Source organism: Camelus dromedarius, chromosome 13, assembly GCF_036321535.1.
Source record: "Camelus dromedarius isolate mCamDro1 chromosome 13, mCamDro1.pat, whole genome shotgun sequence".
In the NCBI taxonomy this organism is placed as follows: domain Eukaryota; kingdom Metazoa; phylum Chordata; class Mammalia; order Artiodactyla; family Camelidae; genus Camelus; species Camelus dromedarius.
Genome location: NC_087448.1, coordinates 63,966,452 through 63,983,156, shown reverse-complemented (window position 1 = coordinate 63,983,156; position 16,705 = coordinate 63,966,452). Strand labels below are relative to the sequence as shown.

The 16,705-nt window shown below is 40.5% G+C and overlaps 2 protein-coding genes across 8 annotated transcripts in view; one reads left to right on the top strand and one right to left on the bottom strand.

Moving 5' to 3' along the window:
* LOC116157171 (uncharacterized) overlaps window positions 1–10,152 on the bottom strand; it is a 56,580-nt gene extending 46,428 nt beyond the window's left edge. The window contains exons 1-2 of one of the 3 annotated variants that reach the window (XR_010383654.1): window positions 9,860–10,152; window positions 8,366–8,455 (exon numbers count right to left, since the gene is read on the bottom strand). The gene's annotated coding sequence lies outside the window, so the exon portion shown is untranslated. The remainder of the gene's footprint in view (window positions 1–8,365; window positions 8,456–9,859) is intronic. The other 2 variants (XR_010383655.1, XR_010383656.1) reach the window with 2 other exon arrangements.
* FRY (FRY microtubule binding protein) overlaps window positions 1–16,705 on the top strand; it is a 361,507-nt gene that overhangs the window by 170,552 nt on the left and 174,250 nt on the right. The window contains exon 1 of one of the 5 annotated variants that reach the window (XM_064493225.1): window positions 10,281–10,418. The exons of the other annotated variants lie outside the window; for them this stretch is intronic. The gene's annotated coding sequence lies outside the window, so the exon portion shown is untranslated. Of the gene's footprint in view, window positions 1–10,280; window positions 10,419–16,705 lie in introns of those variants that run through there. 5 annotated transcript variants of the gene reach the window in all.

The following is a 16,705-nucleotide window of genomic DNA, read 5'->3' as shown; positions in this document are numbered from 1 at the left end:
GTTCATATTTGGAGAAATTGATTGCCTTAGTAGAAATATTTCTGAACCCAAAGATTTTATCGTGACCATTAAGGTGGATGTACTCAGAGCATCAGCCCAAACTGGACGTGCATGAATGAGCTTCAGGAAGTCCCTGCGAGTGAATCAACAGTCTTCCCCTTCTCTTCTTCTGAATTATTAAATGACCACTGGAGTTGGGCACCGTGCTGGATCGAGTCCAGCGGGACTCAGCAAGCCCACCTCCGGCCTTCCACAGGCTTTACGATCAAAGACAGCTGGCTTTGACGAAAGAGCAGATACAAGGAAGTCGCAGAGAACAAAAATGCTGATTAAACGAATGTTCTGCCTGTGCCAGGCACTGTGCTTGGACTCGGGGATACTGACTTAAATAATCACCAGAGGATAAAGTGATTCATCATTTTATGTGGGAGGGAAGAGGCAGAGGAATTGTTCCAAGAGGCTGTGACATTTGAACCTGAGGAATGCTACAGAAAAGCGGGGAGAAGTCAGAGGGAAGAGCATGATCAGATGCTGGGAGGTATGAAATTCATGGGTTCAGGGAGCGACAGCTAGATCCCAGGATCCTGGAAGGAGAGTGACCGATGGTACATGGAGGCGAATTGGGTCAGATCATGAGCATTGGAGGAGCTGTTAAAGGGCCTACGGACTTTATCCTGAAAGCATCAGGCAAGCTTCCTGGCTTCTTAAAGCAGGAGCAACATGGTCAGACCCCAGATTCTGGGAGCCTTGGCTGAAAATGCAGGTAGAGAGAATCTCTGCTGATAACCCAGGAAAAAGATGACAGGGACTCAAAGTAGCAGGAAAGGTGTTGGAAAGGAGGGATTGGTTTATGCAACTTGTCTGGGATAGAGTTTCCAGGGTTCAGTATCTTCCCTAGATCCAGCCTGTGCTTTATTTTAATGTATAATTTAAACATGTGGTGGTGTAGTTCATGCCAGCTGCTTAAAAAAAAAAAAGAGCGAGAGAGAGAGAAGCTGCTACTTGAGGAGCAGTGTTTTGAAATTATACGTTGAACAGAAGTTGTGCTCTTAAAACGGCATATTTGTGTTGAAGCTGAAAGGTGATGGCAGAGTTCTCTCTTGACAGCTCTCGTTTGCTTACTGCAGCACGATAGATAGCACAGAGGCGTTTTTCTGCGGTCGTACGTAGCCTCTGTTGTATTTGTTTCATGGTTATTCCTAGGATATAGATCAACAGTGGTTTTATTTTGTTTTATTTTTCAATAAAATATAAAATTTAGATGAGCAAGTGACCTCGAATCATTTCAACATACAAATAGGCCTCTAATGATGCTGCATAGTAGCCCCCTGGCACACGTTGGGATGGTTTGGGGGGTAGCAAGTCATCCAAATTGTCTGACCAGTTTTTGTATATGAAAGTCTCCCAGGAAAATGGAGTAGAATTTTCACAGGAAACCAGTGTATCATGAAGGGTCCCAAAGAGAGTGCTTCTTAAGAAACAGGGTCCAAGGTAATCTCTGTGAGCTGCTTTTTGCTGTATCCATGGCCAGACCTGGTTTGGTCCTGCCCGGCAGACCGGTTATACCAGGTGTCTCGCTTTCCTTTCTGCCTCCTAGGGAGCGCTCTCGTGAGCTTTTCAGTCCTATGTGTCCTTGCATAGATCGTTCTAGGAGGAAATTTCTAGTCTTAAGTAACTTGATGATGACGTTTTTCTGTGTTTTTATGCCAGTTCAAACTCTATCCCACTAGGCTAGTTGAATCAGATTCTCCCAGTGTCTCCTCCCTGCCCGTACGTGAGGACGCTTCTGGAGGTTGTTTTAACTTTTGTGGGCTGCCAAGGCATGACAGTAACTACTTCAGAATGCTACAGAGTGCTCGAGTAACAGTAAGGACTGGCAGGCGGCATATCATCACATACGAAGGGAGGGCAGACGTGCACCTGCTTTGTCGTAATAAAACAACACCATAAACTTACACCTATGCTGTCTTGTGCAGTCAGTTCTCTGAAGATTGCAAAATAAAGGAAATGAAAATCATATCGATAGATCCACTACATATTGTATTTCAAGAGGACATGTTAGCAATGTGAACAAGCTCCTAAAAAGCTACTTAAGAATGAGGACTATTTAAGTAGATGAATCTGTAGCAATATAGTTGAGACAGAAATAATACTTTCAACTGAGAAAGTTATACAGTAACAAAACTCCATTCATAGAGATACATATTTAAGTATTTCCACCCTTTTCCAATCTGAGAGCTCAGAATTATTACATCCCAGGATGGAATTAGGTGAGGAAAAGAACTGTTTCCCTTGTATTTGTTTAAGGGAGGCTTTGTGGTACAAGTAGGATTTGTAAAAGGTCTTTGAAAGAGAAGATGTGTTGGCAGGATTGGGAGGAAAAAGGCATGTCAAGCAAAAAGTGTGTGGCTGGAGTGGAAGAAGCAAAGGAAGGGAGTGGTGAGGTGGCTGGCAGGAGCGGCTGAAGGGAATTCTAGAACCACCTCCTGGAATGAAATAGAAATCCACCAAAAATCCAGTTACACATTTGCCAATTGAGCTTTCTGCTTAAACAGGATCCCAGTTTCCCCAGCGCTCAAAGTACTTCTGAGGTTTCAGATGGGGATTAACTCGCCAAGACCACGAAAGTGAGCACGCAAGAAAGTGATTCTGCTGGGGGGACCCTGTGACTCAAGGTTGTGATGTGCCCGTATCACTCATGCAAGTCTGGAGGAGGAAGTCACGTTTTGTCAGACAATCTTAGCAGCTTTTTTTCCCACATAGATGTGACTTAAAAATGAAAGCTTTAAACAGATTAATAAATATCCATTGAGAACCCACTGTGTGCAAAACACTGCTCGAGGAGCCAGGTGAATTGTAAAGAAGGGTGTGGTACTTGCCCCAGATCGGCGGGCAGGGTGGAGATGCACAATATTTAGTAAGGGTGACAAAGGCAATACGAGGCTGTCACAAATCAGTGAATGCTCAACTGTCCTGTGGTGATAGAGTTAGATAGTGTTAAAGGAGTGTTAAGATGTTTAAAAATCTGTTTCCTCATCAGTTATGTGTTTTTGGTTTTATATGAATTTGGGTGCCATGTTGAAGCATTTAATATCTCATATTTTTTCTGGTATTTTTGCATCTAAGCTTCTAGGAGGCAATCTGGTAAGGCAGGAAGGGTACAGACTTCTGAGCCAGGAGAGCTGTATTTGAGTCCTTTTTTCTGGCATTAGTTGGGTATGTGATCTTGGACAATTTCCTTTAATTTTCTCAACTGTGGAGCAGGGACAAAAGTAACTTGCCTCTCAGTCTTGAAAGCAAGCCCCCCTAAAACTGATTTCCTAGTCTTACCCAGCCTGAGAGTTTTTAAAGTGTTGAACAGATGTTTACTTGTTGAATCAATAAATCAATATTTATCACTTATTTGTGAATATTTGACTACAGGTATTTACTAATTCATAAATATGCAACACTGTGACTTTTCTTAATGACTTTCCGTGTTTAATCACAAAAATTATTTCCCTTAAGTCTAAGTTTTATAAAGCAGAAATTGGTCTAAACTAGAGAACAGCATGCATAGTAGAAATATCATGCAAAACCCTTATACACTTTAAGTTTTTCTAGTAGCCACATTAAAGAGAGATTAAAAATATCTGAAATTAATTGTAATAAAGTATTCTACCTAGTTCAGTATTTCTAGAATATTATCCTTTGACATGTAATAAGCATAGAAGTTATTTAATGAGATATTTTACATTCTCTTTTGGAGGGAATAATTCTTCAAAATCCATTTATGTGTGTGTATTTTGCACCACCAGCACATCTAAATTTGAATACCAAATTGGTCAAAACTACTTGATCTTTATTTTGATTTCATATAATTTATAGTTTAAAAAAAGTGGTTTTTACCTATGCAAATTGTTACAAGTTCCAATAGCTGAATCAATCATCAGTTTTTAAATTTTGATTTAAACTAATTACAGTTAAAATTCAGTAACTTAGTTGCACCAGCTCCCTTTCAAGCACTTAATAGCTGTATGTGGCTGGTATTGAGCAGCACAGGTAAAATTATCTTGATTATTTTTCAGTAGGTGCCCAGACTTTTAGGCAGCAGAATCATTTCATAATAAAAAATAAAGACAATCTAAACCTGGATCTCATTTTGGAAGTTGCCTTACACTGACAATGTTTAGTGGCGACTTCTGACACTCAGCTTGTTCTGCCTGCTAGATTTATGAGGTCTCCTTTGAATAAAGCTCTCTAGAGCTAATTAGCCTAAGGAATGTTTACTTACTTCTAAAATGCTGCAGAAAGCTTGCTGATTTTTCATAGTATGCTTCCGAGTCCATCATCTTTGTAGGTGAAGGGTCTCTGGGTCTCGAACTGCACGACTTGCCTGAGGCCCTGTGGCTCCTTGTGTGGCAGAGACAGCCATTAAACGTCGACTTACATGAGGGTCCTGGCTGTCCTGCCGTGGGGACTTATTTAGGTACAAGTGGATCCCTGATTCCCTGAATTGGACACTTAATGCCTTACCCGAAGGAAGACCTTTTCTCAGGCCATATTTTTTGAGTCTCAAAAGTACCATTAACCCCAGATCCAAGGTGGATCATGGAGACCACATTGTAACCAAGTTGTCTCAAAGAGTCCTTGGGCAGAGCAGAGCTGTGGATGTGAAGGTGGTGGAGGAGGAGGCTTCCTTAGGAATGAACAGCTATGTGGCGCAGTGCCTTCCTCCTGCTCCTTCATTGACTTGTAAGGGCAAAATGCAACTTGCCAGAAAAACAAGCATTCTAGTCCCCACGTAGTGGTTCTCTTCCCTGTGTACGCTTCTGTGTGTAAGTTTCTCTTTGGGAAATGACTTTTTTTTTTTTTTTTTTTTTTTTTTTTTTTTTTTTTTGCTGGTATATAAAACCAGTAAAGATGAGTTCCATTGGGTGGAAATGGATATGGGACACTTAGCTGAAAAAGTTTCCTTAACATTCAGGGTAACTGGTTCTTAGACACTGTGGTTCCTATATGCTTTCTTAATGAATGGTCAAGAAGGATATGAGCAGATTTTCTGAGCTCCTGGCATTAACTGTTTCCTCAGAATTTACATATTTTATAGAAAAGGATCATGTTTTGAAGGTCAGTCAAAATTTCAAGTTCAAAAATCTTGGTTTAAGTGATCCTGTCTTAGATGCAAGCAGTTGTTTATATTCATTTTAACTGTGCCTACTTGCGCTTCCATTTGTCAAGTTTTAAGTATTTAGATGTTTTGGATGAAAATATAATAATCTTTCAGAAGTTCCCACCCTTTACTATGGATGCAGTGTCATCTTGAACACGCCCCCTCTTTTGTTCTGGGCAGCTATTCGGAAATGTCCCCAAGGACTGTTTAGTGTTTCCAGGAGGTTTACTCGAAACTAAATGGCATTGCCCTGCCTTTGTTGGCATTGTCATTAATTGTGTGAATGCTTTTTAGAATCTTTGCATCTATCAAGTGATCATTTGTTACATCTTGCCTTTTTTCTGCATCCAGTTTGCCAAGAGTTTAAGAACTGAGTAAGTAAACCTGCTTGAATTCTATGTAAATAAAAGTTAGACTTGGAGTGAGAACTTGCATTAGTCTCTGTATAAAGTACTTGGATTTTGTGACATTTCTTTGGGCAAAGAACCTATGAGACTGTTTTAAAGTAAGAAACAAATTAAGGACAACATAAGTAAACCCCAAGTTTTTTGGGTTTTGGTTTTTGTTTGTTTCCTTCCTGATTCTTCATTATGTTTAAAGTTGTAAGTATGAGGTTATAAGCTTGACAGCTCTGTTCAAGATGGTAACTATTTTTAACTCTCCTATGCATTCCCCTGCCTAGGGAGACAGTTTACAAGATTCTCAATTATCATTTATTATTAAATATTCCCAGAGGCCACCGGTAGCCTCCAAGCCTGGCCACACATCAGACTTACTTAGGGAGCCTTTAAAAAAGATTCCAGTCTCACCAGAAGTTTGTGAAAGTTGTATTGGAATTTGTACTTTTTATAGAGCTCCCCAGCTTTGGGTAAACTCAAGGCTTTTGTCAGGCCCCTTGCCCCAGAATGAATGAGATAAACTCAAGAAATGGGATCAGTGCAGTGTTCCTCCAATATCCTGTAATTAAAAGACTATAGGCTAGGGACAGATCCAGTTGGAGGTTGCATTTATAGTGGTGGAACTGGGAGTGTTTTTAAGCTGATTAATCATCAGAGAAACGTTTTTGGAGAAAAAGCATTCAGAGTATTCCAACCCATGTCTTATTAGCTTCTTATTAGCATAGAGTCCCTTCTGATTTTCCTCTCCAAGGCTGGGCTTAAGTGCACCTGGTAATTTACAAGAAAATGGCTGAGGCATAGAGGTTTCAGGAGGGCCTCTGTGTAGGTCAGACAGTCTGTGCATAGCAAGTATTGCACACCTGTTGGTAGAACACTGCTTTCACGGTGGCTGGCTTCCAGAGCACCCTGTGCCAGAACAAACCAGGATTGTCCTAGAGGCCTTCCTAGTAAAATTGTTCGGGTTGCATTTGTTTGTTGCATATGTCTTTAGGTAATGACATTCTTGGCAATTGCTACCTACAACTGGAAGGCTGTTTGATAGCCGCTACTTCCAAGCATCATGCCACAATGTCTTTTATAGGTTCTCTGACCTTATAGTTTCCACGGGGAAGGGGCAGGACTGCAGGTGACGTTTGCTTATGTCGTACTTAATGTGGTTCCTATCCTAGGACCACCTCAAATCTGAAAGATCTGTTAATACAAGTGAATGAATATATTCTGTAGTATGTTGTATCGTGGAAAAATTGTGAAAAGTTGTAATCCTCTTAGCACTGGTATCTGTGGTTAACTGCTGTATTTCTGTGGCAATATTTTAACACTTGTATTTACTAAATTTCTAGGAAGACTAATGTGCATGTGATTATGCAAATAAAAGATAACATTTTATTACTGAAATATTTCATTAAATATGTCATATACTGGTTCTAAAGCCTCAGTGAGAAGTGTTGGGTTTTTAAGACCAATGGTGGGGGAAAAAAAGAATCATTATCAGATTGAGTTTCTTATCACTTTAGGGTTTTGACTGATACAAGTAATGTTAAACATAATTATTTTGTTCTTTAAAATTTTTTTAATTAAAAATTTTTTTCTTTTTTTCTTTCTTCTTGAAAAGAAAAAAAAATGATCATTTTAAATGCTGATCTTTTCTTCAAGCTGGAAAAATTTCTTGAGTTGGTGTCTGTAGGATATTTCTTGCTTCCCATAGTGTAATAGAGTAGACTGACTGCACGATAAGGAAGGTGCATAAAGCTAGTAGGCTACATTTAATCAGAGCGGTTACGTGATCTAACCTTCATGCTAGTGAAGTAGTATCAATCAGTCAGGAACCTAAGAACAGTCTTTCTTAAAGCAATGAGGTTGACTAGACACACTCAGGAATGTCCTTGCAACTTGTAAGCTTGTGAAGGTGGAAGCAACCGGTTTGGACTTTCACTTACGCTTAAAAATATTTGCAGTCATGCCAGCAGGCCCCAACAGAAACAGAAAGGAAATTTTCATGAATATTAGATTAACTGTTAAAGCAATAAAAAGCATCAACTTTAAAGTCATCGTTCAATTAATATTTGAGGGTTATTATGGAACTATCAATTAAACATGCCAGGGATCCAGCTTGTTTTTTTATTAAATTTAGATTACATTAATGTAGTTGAAAATGCATGCCATTTCTTTAGCATCATTGGGGAACAAATGATCTCTGAGTAAATTTCTCCCAGTCATGAAGCTTAACCCTTAAAGTGTCAAAACATTTCCATTTAATAATGGAGATGGGTCAGGTAAGGTGGGAACTCTTAGTAATAAAGACTCTGAGCTTTAATGGGTGGACTTTGAGCCATCTGTTTTGACTCTAAAAGACCTCTTCTATTATTTATTAATTCAACTTTACTAAGCCTCCAAAGATGAGAACAGTGTGGTTCATGCCCTTAGAATGCTCCCCAAACCAGCAAGGGCCAGGCTACCACAGGAGGATGAATAGACCCTGGAGGATATCAAAGGAGACTACACTCTTTGGAATTCAAAGGAGTTTTGGACATGTGAAAAAGTAGGTTATTTGGGGACTACTCCTAAATGTATACAAAAACAAATACTCGAAGGTTACCATTGTTTAGAAGTTCTAATTCATAGTAAGGAAAGTACTAGAATAAAAGCTAATAAATGTGGTGACTCTGGAGTCTGACAACTCTGTGTTTGAATGACCTCGGGCAATCTTAATTATAATCCTTTCTATCGATTCTAAAATGGTGTTGGTAATGCCTGCCTTATAAGGTTGCTTTGAGGACTGAATGAAATAATTTATGAAAAGTGCCTGGCAGAGTACCTGAATCCAGGTCCATGTCTCACTAATGTTAGTTCCTTTTTCTACTTCTTTCTCCCTGGCATTTCCCAAATGTTGTCTGATGATTGGTATCTGTAAAAAAGAGAGAAAAAACAAAATGACAAATACTTTTTTTCTTATTTCTATGAGGCTCTTTTAAGAAATGCTCTTAATTGAATGACAGTCACATCATTTGAAAGGTTGGTCTAATAATAGCACCAGAGACTCGAAGCTGACAAAGTGTAAATTTGCAGTCGAGTCTTGATTACAGTTTAGATCCAGAAAGAGGAGAATTGAAGAATTCTTATTCCTCAAAACACATCCCTCCCTAGGCACACTATTGGGTTATAACTGTTTTGACCCCTTTTAGTAAAACATAAACCAAATGCCACATATGCACCTCAGTCAACTCTTAAAAAAAAAAAAAAGGCATTTATAATCCCTGAATGTGCAAGACAACCATGGGGACATCTTGCCTGAAACACTCAGGGTGTTCATTGTGGTAATCTGGACATTTTTCTCCTTCCTGTGAAATGCTGTAGTTCATCAGTCAGTTCCCCACACTGTGCTGTTTTGTAATTCCAACCTATATTGCTGGAGAAAACCTTCAGTTACCCCGAATAAGTCAAGAATAGAAAACGCCTTGGGTTTGTGCTCTTCACAGCTGTGTTAGTGAAGAAATAGATTTTCACTGACCCTCATAAAATTCTTCTGTCAGGAATAATGCCCACTGGAAAATCAGTTGGTTACACTTCCCGTTTTATTTTTAAGTAACTTTGCGTTTTCCTTCTGTCTCCTCACTGGCCTGGATCTGTTTTCTTTTTAAGGTGGAGCCCTTAATAGTCGCCAATATTGGCTCCTTCTTGGTCTTAGAAATTAAATTTTTAACAAGTCGATTTAGGCTGTGTCTTTTAAACAACATAGCTTTACATTTAAACCCAATCACTTCGCTTTACTAGTTATGTGAACAGATGTTCCGTGTTCCGTTTTCCATGAGGGTGTATAGTTTCTCACTGACTCTTGGCTTCAGATAGGGATTCTCTGCTGTGGGTTTTGTCTGTAAGAACTTAAGCTGTTTAAAGCTGTTTGTACTTGGGGCCAAGAGCGCCTAGTTCCCAAAGCAACGGTTCATCACCCACCTTGTGTTATCTTTGCTCTTGTCTCTCTTTGGCCACGGGGACCCAGCTGCGGCCCGGTGGGTCGGATCTGTGGGTCGCGTGTGGACTCGGTATGCGTGGACCGTTTGTGCGAGCTGTGGGGTCAGGCTCATGTTCCTGGAGTGCTAATCTGTCCGCATAGTATGTTCTTGTGGTTAAATATAGACACACGGGCTCTCTGCGACTTGTAGGTCACTGTCTTACTGTGCAGCTAAAAATTGTCCCATTGGTATGGTCGGCCTGCCCCGGACGGAAGGCCTGTTTTAGTTTGTCTTCTACTGTAGGTCTTTAGCACCTGGCTAAAAATACACCTTGGGCCAGAAATAAAAAAGAGCCCTACCTTGTGGCCGAGACACTTGATGGTGGCAGAGAGCCGCGGGATCATGGAGTCCAGCCTTCTGTTCTGCTTTGGAACCTAGTCTGTGTAACCGTCCCAGACTGGGAGTGTGGGTTCCTTTTCAGGCCCATGGAGATTACAGCAGCTTGTTGGAGACGGTCCTGTGTGATCAGCTTCATAAAAGGGCTGGGTAGGTATGAAGACTGTTAATTGTGCGGAGCGGGGAGTGGGTTATTAGACGCCGAGTGGACGGGGATTCTCCTTAGGGTTTCGGTGGATGGGGGTGGGAGGAGCAGCTGTGTCTCCAGGCAGGGGGCGGCTTATACTGTCACTGTTGAGACACAGGAGTAACGCCCTGTAGGCTTTCTGCTCAGGATTGCGATATTTCCGAGGTTAAGAGTTGGTTATTTTTGTTGACGAGCCTGTGGAATGTTGCTGTGCACTGACGTTTCAGTGAAAGAGTCGATGTGACTATCTGCTTTATGAAATTGCTCCTCTGTAAAAGTTGCTGCCACGTATTTGGAGAACAGTTAATACCAGTGCATTTGCTGTTACAGCAGAGGTAGGGTTTGTGCTTGATTTCTTCTAAATATTGATGTAAGTGTCCTTATTTGTTTTGTTTTAAACACTGAAATAGGCCTAAAGCAGATTTCCCTTTGCTTTTGGCCTAGCCTTCTCCAACATTTAAAAAATAAAATATTTCTCTTTTTTTGTTTATGAACTAAAAAACAGGATACCATATGTTAACCAGCGTTAAATGGGTCCAAATTGCATGCCGCTGCTTTTTCTTTATCCAAGTAATAGCCTGATTACTTTAGTTCTCGCATAACCTTGTAAGCAATATTGTACAAGAGTTCCAAAAAATAAATGAGAGGAAACTTCCATGACACAGAGTTAATTACATGCATCCTGGCTATCGACTGTTTAACTTTCTATTTAATGTAGGTAGAGGAAAAGTTAATTTGTAATTTGTAAAGGCACAACATATTACTCTAATAGAGGAGAAACATTTTGTTTATTAATGGTTTGGGAGATTTAATTATTTGTTAATTATTCTACTGTACTGTCTCTAATGAATCTATTAGGTGTTTACATATAATACCATTCCGTTTCTAGGAATAAAATCTCTATTAGTCATTAATTTACCTCTTACTTTTTGGTTTATAAAATGGGATATGTATTAGGGAACTTTTTTTCCTCAAGAGTTTTTTTTGTTTTTTTTTTTTAATGTATTATGAGCATACTAGTTAAAAGACAAAACTTACCGTTTTATGCACTTGGAAAAAATGTTGCATCATAATAGGACTTATGTGAAATTCTTTTTTTTTAAACTTTTTTATTGAGTTATAGTTATTTTACAATGTTGTATCAAATTCCACTATAGAGCACAATTTTTCAGTTATACAGGAACATGCCTATATTCATTGTCACATTTTTTTTTTCACTATGGGATACCACAAGATCTTGTATATCTTAATATTTTTTTGTTTTATATCTCTTAGAAGTGTTACTGACCCTTACTATGTTTCAGCTGAATAGACCACTCCCATGGTCTGGTAGCCGCCCCAGCTTCCCTTTAACTCATTGCCTTTCTTGCTCATAATATGTTTCTGTGAATTGGTAGACTCATCATTGCTTTAGATGATAAACTTCTGATAAGCACATATCAAGTGAATTTTACAGAGTCATTGTACAGTTTCATAGCTATTTGAAATTTAATAAAACCTAAATTTTTTTTATTAAATGAGCTGGCATCCAAATAAATAAGCACATATGAATTTAATAAATATTTTGATCTTGACAAAAATCAAAAACTAATCAGACTATAAAGGATTTCACTTAGTCAGTTCATCAACAGATATTTCTAGTTTCTGTTGTGTACCCTGCATTGGAAGTCCTTTCCTCCCCATACAGTTTGCATACATGCATATGCATAGCTTCTATATTATAAATGTATATTATTGTATACAGATGTCTATGTATATATTTTATAGTAGAATTCATCTTGTAATGCATATTGTACTGGTGTATATGTATATTATTTCATGATATAATACATACTATATTAACAAAGGCATATGTCAGATTAGACTCTTTTTCAAGTCACTCCTTCCATCATGTCGTCTGCAGGGGGACCCTAGAGGGGAACAGCTAAAACTCTGATTCGTGACCTTTAACGTCAATATAGAGCAGCATCTGGCACTGCTCTGGTGGCCTTCCCTGTGCATCCAGGCGACCTGTCTTTGCTGGCCCTTCCAGTTGGGTGCCTGTGTAACGCACTCACTATTGCAGCTGCCAAAGCTTCTGTTCACTTACCCTTGCTTCTGGCTTAAATATGGTTCTAATAAAATAGCTCAAGAAGCTGGGTTTGTCGTTTTGGGTGGGCCTGAGTCTCACGCTCAGACAACAGCCTACAAACGACTCCTGTTCCCACAGCCTCTAGCACTTCCCTGCCCACAACCCACAGTGAGAAACACGTCTTGCATTGTGACCCCGCCCATGAGTGCACGCACAAGCACACGCGCACACAGACACATCTCTGTCGGCACAGAGACTGGAAACAAAAGTTTCATGAAGCAGCACTTCCCCCGCTGTGCCAGCAGCCATCACACTGCTGTTTTCACTTCGATGGTTTTCTGTTTTGTTTCATCGCAGGCATCATGGTAGGCACCCACTCAGTTGGTTTCATGATCGAGTAACGGGTCACAACCTGCACTTCGACAAGCTCTGCTGTAAAGATTTCCTAAGCCAGGTGTTCTCAACACACCATTAGTCAAGTTCCGTCCTGAAATGATGCTCTGTCGTCCTTGTTATAATATTCCGCTCCTGGGCATTTTGGTGCTTTGTCTTGGCTGCAGGAAGAGCTCTCTCAGTAGACCTGATGTCAGTCTTAGGTTGAGTGTAGGGTTTCTAAGCCAGAGACAGTTCATGCCCCAATGTATCTTAATGCTTTCTTCATCCTTAATGCAGCAAATACTTATTGAGTCGTGGGTATTAAGCTAGAAAGTGAGGGTATACGAGGAATTAAACAAATTTGTTGCCCTTGTTGCAGACAGAAAACAAATACAAAATATGCCCTCACACATCAAGGTGGCCAGTGCTCTGCAGGAGGGGAAAGCCAGTGAAGGGGGTTGGAGGCTCTGGGCAGAGGGAGGTGCCAAAGAGCGTCCAGACAGAGAGCCTCTAATAAAACCAGAAGGAAGTGACCTAGTGAGCCCCGATGCAGTGTCCTCTTTCCCCCACTTTGCCCTCATCCTCTTCTGCCTTGAAGCCTCCTCTGACTGTATCTATCATCAGTTATTTCTAGATCCCAACGTCAATGTCACCATCCCAGACAGTCCTGCCCTGACCCCTCGATCACAGATATGTACCCACCCCCGTTTCTCTTTGTTTTTTGGTGTTTTTTTTTTTTAGAATTTTTTAAAACCTGAAGTATGGTTGGTTTAGCGTTTCAAGTGTGCAACAGGGTGATTCAGATTCTTTTCCATTATAGGTTATTACAAGATACTGAATATAGTTCCCTGTGCTGTACAGCAGGTCCTTGCTGTGTGTCTGTTGTGTGCGTAGTCATGTGTATCTGTTAATCCCAAGTTCCTGGCTTATCCCTCCCCCCTTTTCCCCTTTGGTAACCGTAAGTTTGTTCTCTGTGTCTGTGAGTCTGCTCCCGTCTCCCTCTTGCAGCAGCACCCATAGGACTTCCATGATCATGTTTCTGGGTGTGTTTATTACCTAACACCTGTCTCCCCCGCATACCATCAGCTGGGTGAGAACCGGAGTCACACCTGTCTCCTCCCACCCCCCGTCGCTGGCACAGTAGAGTGGGCCTCTGGTAAACATTTGGTGACCAATTCAATGAGCAAATTAATGAATGCTCTCCTAAATTCACGTGCTCTTCCATTGACTGATCAACCTGACACTGCCTTATATATTATTACGAAATTTTTCAAACACAGGAGAAAGAATAATACAATATACAACACATTGCCGTCACTCAGATTCGATAGTTATCAAGATTCAGTCATGTTTACTTCATTTATACCTGTTTTCTCTTAAAGTAGTTTGAATCAATTATAGGCATCATTTCACTGAACTACATCTAATCAGTATACATTCTAGAAGATACAGATACAATGATGTTATCATTCCTAACAAAATTAACCATGATTCTTTGATATTACCTAATACTCAGTTCATATTCAAATTGCTTTGTTATTTTTTTAAAAATGTCTTTTAACAGTTGGTTTCCTCAAATCAAGTTTCGAACAAGGTCCACACATTACTTTTGGTTGTTCTGTCTCCTAAGTCTCCCTTAATCATCCTACCCATTTTTCTCTCTTCCACTCTTTATAGAAATTAGTGCAGTTTTATTATAAAATGGACCTAATTCTGGATTCTTTCTTTTGCTTTCTTAGAGTTACATTTCACTTGTTCCTATAGTCCCCTTGTTTCTTGCAAATGGATATGAGCTTGAATGTTTTGAAAATTTGATGAACTTGGGCATAGGGCAAGGTACAGTTCCCTCTCTGCCACTCTGCTGAAGTCATTTCTGTTCTTGTACTAGGAGGTTGGGAACCACTCTGTTGGTCCAAGAATAAATAGCCAACAGTTTTCAGTGCTTGGGTATAGTAACTCTGACCAATGCCCTGCCACAGGGAGGGAATTTTGAGAAAGCTTCTTGAGTCAGTATTCTAAAAAAGTTCCTTAAACACCTTAATCATTACAAAACCTCGCCAGGAAACATACCTTGCATGTTTTCCTTATTGAGAAAGTGTGATTTGACAGGATTTCAGATCATCTCTGTAAGATGTAGGACCTTCCTTTCTGTTCTGATGGGCCCCATCCAGGTTCCCACCTTCACTCTTTTTCTCATGGTAGGTACAGTGGTCTTTAACTCATATTGTCCCTCAAATAGCCGGTTTTTTTAGCCCAGCCTACACAGCAATATTAGATCATCAGTCTTCTCATAATCTTGCTGCCCCCAGCTAAAATCCAAACGTGTTGGCTTGTCATCCAAGACCTTAGTTCTAATAATAAGAATTAAAACCTACATTTTATGGGGCTTAGGAGCTGACATTTTTCATATCTATACTTGTTCAATGATCTCATTCACACCAAGACTGTACTGTGGAATCAGATGGGTTCAGTTCGATTAAGTAAGCACAGTTTTTAAGTTACGTATGGCAGGCATTGTGCTAAGTGTTTGGGATAAAGACAGGATGTCATCCTGGTCTCTGGGACTTTGCAGTTCCTTGGGGAAGACAAAGTCTGAGCACATGTGCTGGGATGGGATGTGTGGGGGAGGGCGAGGGGAGAAGGGGGGAGGAGAGGCCCAGGAGATGCCTCCACTCACCCACTGTGCTATGCTCTCGCCTCGGCTCCCATTCCTCATCTCTGCCTCTCTGAATCCTACCTGTCCTTTAAGACTTGGATCAAATGCCATCTCTTCCAGGAAGTCTGGCTAATTAGTGGCCCGGAACAGAGATGATGCCTCTGCCCTTCTAGGCCTAGTACAGCATTTTGGGGAAAGGCAGACTCTCAGGACATAATTGGAAAAAAAAAAAAATGTTGATGCAAGTCCTGAGTTTACAGCTAGGAATAAAGACAGGTTTCCTCTTGTGTTCACCTGTGCTGGAGGGGGTCACCGGTCTCAGACAGGTGAGTGAAAGCAGAGAAGAAATGGAGGCAGAACTGGAGGGGTCAGGATTACCTGTGAAGCTCTCCTTTAGAGAGAGGACAGACCATAAAATTTCACTGGTTCATGTTAATTCAAGGGAAGGCAAGTGTTAGTTACTAAATATTCGAATCATGAAAATTTTGAATAAGTGACGTTTTTATGCATTTTCAGTGCATACTGTTAGATAGTCACAGACTCCTGGAGCTAGGAAAGGCAAGATGGCCTAGCCTCTTTAAGAATGACAGGTAAGGAAACCGAAGCCCAGCTGTGTAAGTTCATCCCTCAGGGTCACGCAGAGCCATGCTAGGACCTTGACCTCTGACTCCCCACTCAGTGCTCTTTCTCTGTTTTGCCTCCGGAGAAATGACTTGGTCGGAGTTAAGGAAGCACATCCTTTTTGCTATGGGCAAAAGGAAATAAAAACAATTTTATCAGCTGGATTAATCCGTCCCCTTTGCTTTCCTTAGAAACCTCAGCATATGGTCCCCGGGGCCAGCAGCACTGGTGTAACCTGGGAATTGGTTTGAAATGCAAATTGCCGAGCCCCACCCCTGACCCACTGAATCAGGTGGGGCCCAGCCTTCCAGGTGGATCTGGTGTGCAGAGTTTCTGAGCACCACTGATACACTAGGAAAATTAGCAAATCTTGTTCAAAGCTAATGTTAAAAAAAAATGCAAGGGCTTGTACAATTTATCACAAATTTTGAATTAATGAATTTTCAATTAATGAGATTTTGCTCCATAAAATGAGCCAGAATTGGAAGAAAATAGAAAGGAGAACATGGGAGGAAGGGGGGGGAGGACAGGCAGTGAGCACCGCAGGAATGAAAGCAGTTTGTCAGTTCTGTCCCGGAGAAGGAAGTTGAAATTCAGGCTTGTCCTGCCTCTAGCAGGTTATTCGATCTCCTTTTGGTGAGAAAGGACCTTGAAATGTCAGTGTAACCTCATCTTCCTTTGCTCATAGATCTTGGCAAACATTCTTTCAGGCTCTGATGACAGTAGTTACTTTGAAAATCGAGGGAAAGTCCATGTAATTGCATCTTAGCAGATGACAGACATTTATAAAGGAAATCACTGAAGTGTTACTGTCATTTCTCTAAGATAAAATACTGGAAGGCAAAGGAGGAGGGGAAGAAAACAGGGCTGTGCCTTGATGCTTACTCTCTGTTTATTGA